Below are 2,936 nucleotides of genomic sequence, written 5' to 3' on the forward strand. Positions count from 1 at the left end.
CACTACTTTACATTGTAGCAAAGTGTCATTTCTTCAGTGTTGTCACATGAAAAGATATAATAAAATATTTACAAAAATGTGAGAGGTGTACTCACTTCTGTGAGATACTGTAGCTGGAAGACTGAGGAAAGAGTCTGCTCAAGTGGAAGAGAACCGGGAGCCAAGAGCCATCCTCACGTCCAGACAAGTAGAACTTGATGAAAGTGCTAGGAGAGGACTAACCTGCCACAGCACAGACATCTCCCATCAAAGGCCCTTTAAAGAGAGCCTGAGAAGAAGCCATTGCTCTCGTAGAATGAGCACGCACCTCTAGAGGCGAAGTCACACCACGCGCCTCATAGGCTAGAGATATAGTCACTATCTGACCCCGCATAGCAGGGGGAGAAAGCCTCCAACCACTTGCTGAAAGTGAAATGGAGTCGAAGCAGCCTTAGGATTAACTAGGCCTAGGAAGCAGTAAGACTTAAAAAGCCTCGGGGCAAATTCCATAGAAGAGGAGCTGACAGAGCCTGCAGATCCTCAGTCCTCTAAGAGAGGATAGGATTACCAAAAAACTGCTAAAGGTTTCAAAGTTATCTGACAGACTTAAACGGCTCAAATGGATGGCCTGCCAGGCCTTCCAACCGAAAAATAGGTCCCAAAAAGGAATCTGTGCTGGGCGGAAAGGCCTAAGCTGTCTCGTCCCTGCATGAAATGGGAAACCAGAGGGTGACATCCCGCTGAAACACCTCTATGGGTAATGCTCAGCAGATATGGCAGCCACATAAACCTGTGGCAGGTCCCTACAGGGTAATGGACTGGGTCCAGATTGTGTCCACTTAAGGGCATACAGCGTCTCGTGGAGGGAGCCCTAGAATTAAGAATAGTGTCGGTAATCTCTGCCAAGAGACCGGAACACATTACAACTCCTCTCAGGGGCCACACCCATTAGTTCCAAATATCCTGATGGGGATGTCCAAATCATGACCCGAGCCTGAGTCAGCAGGTCGTGTCTGAGGGGAACCTCCCAAGGTCCTGCTCACTGTTATAGCTTGCTATAAGAAATACTCCGAAACACGTGAGCTCTTCCACTTATTTGTTTCAGCTCAATGCAGCACGTTCACTCTGACCACCCTTACTCTGAACAGAATCGTTTGGGAGCAAACGGGTCGACGGGAAGGCATAAAGACTGGTCCTGGGCCATTCTTGGGCTAGAGTGTCCACACCCAGTGGCGACGGAGGAGACAAGGAAACCAGAGCGGGCAATGCGCATGCTCTATTTTTAGCAAACAAATCCACTTCCGCTCGGCCAAACCTCTGCCATATGAGACTCACCACCTGAGGGTGCAATCTCCATTCTCCGGCCTCTAAACTCTGTCTCAAGAGTAAGTCCTCTCCTGAGTTCAGGTGACCCAGTGCAGCAGCGGAGCTGAAAGAAATAGTAATTAGTCGGGCAAACTAATGCTTGGTAGCTCGAAGCGACAAAAACCATTGTGCACGACTTAAACGTCCTAAAAATTAGTGCCTCTCATGCGGTTTAATAAACTTGAGAAACACTTGATTCAGGGAGGGATTAGTGCAAACGGAGATTTTATATCAGTAAGCTCGCTCCTTAACCCATAGCTTATATCTACAGCTTGTGTCGCCTGCGAGCTCGGGGATCAAGTCCGTTCTCTCACTCTCTGTACACTCGGGCTCATCGCCGTCACCCCAAGCGTCGAGCTCGTGCGGCTCCTCGGCAACCGCAGAACTGAAACAGTGGGGGTTGAACGAACATCTCTCCTTCCTCAGAAAGAGAGCAAGCCCAGAGCGCAACACTTACAAACACAGATATCACAGATACAAAAGTAGATAAAGGCCGCAAGTGGTCTTCCTACCTGTTTCCTTGTGAGTCCATGTAACATGCATCCATACATACCGGAAAACTCATTGTGTCCGCCTTAGAGGAGTAAACTGCTCTATATAAATGTGTCTCTTGACGATCTGGATGCAGAAGTACGCATCCTTAGATCGATGGTCGCAAACCAATCTCTGGTTCAGATAGAGACAGGATGAACTTCTGCATCAGCATCTTGAAATTTCTTACTCCAAGCACAAGGTTAGTTGACGCAAATTCAAATCAACCCATAGAAGCTGGATGGTGTAACCACACGACAGCCTGATCCTCCCTCATGAGGCCCCGAGACACCTGAGTTGGCCTAAACTGCAGTGGCATTATTCAGACAGCAGGAGGCGCAGTGATGAGCACAAACTGCGATGCGGAGGTAAACCTGTAGTTAGTCACGCATTTACAGCAGATCGTGTGTAGACAGGGGCGGACTTAGTGATTTGGGGGCCCTAAGCAAATTCCAGGTATATTCCAGGACAAGTTATGAATGAATGAAACGCATTTGTCCGTGTTTCAAATCATGCTCACGGAAAGCGCTTGAGAAACAGTGTCTCTTCCGCGGCTCGGTACGCTTTCCACTCTTTTTTTTTTTGTCTCAAGCAAGAGACTGACATTGACATTACATGATTTGACTGATTTTTACGTAGAAAGGGCGACCGAGAACTGCATTAACAGAAATTAACATTCATGTTTTCATAACCGCTGGCCAAATTCAAAAACGAAACTAAAATTAAATCATCTTTGAGAGCAAGGGGGCCCCCTGGTGTTTCGGAGGGCATATGCAAGTTGCATACTTTGCATAGAGGGAGGACCTGTACTGTCTAAGGGGACTGGCTGACAAAAAAATTTGGGAACCAAAATAAAACATAGCACAGCTAGATGTTCAACATCACCCTCCCTGGCTCCTGAAAGTGTACGTTAAAGGATTCACAAGGAATGCCCTCCCTATTTAAGCAGATACTGTCGTTGGAATGGTTGAAATTCAAAATAAGCAAGGATAATTTTCTGCTCTAGATGTTTTTGTTCAAACCAGGAGGCAATTAAATACATTTCATGAGATTCGTAGTTA

Source organism: Sinocyclocheilus anshuiensis, unplaced genomic scaffold (genome assembly GCF_001515605.1).
Source record: "Sinocyclocheilus anshuiensis isolate Anshui unplaced genomic scaffold, SAMN03320099.WGS_v1.1 scaffold2953, whole genome shotgun sequence".
Taxonomy (NCBI): domain Eukaryota; kingdom Metazoa; phylum Chordata; class Actinopteri; order Cypriniformes; family Cyprinidae; genus Sinocyclocheilus; species Sinocyclocheilus anshuiensis.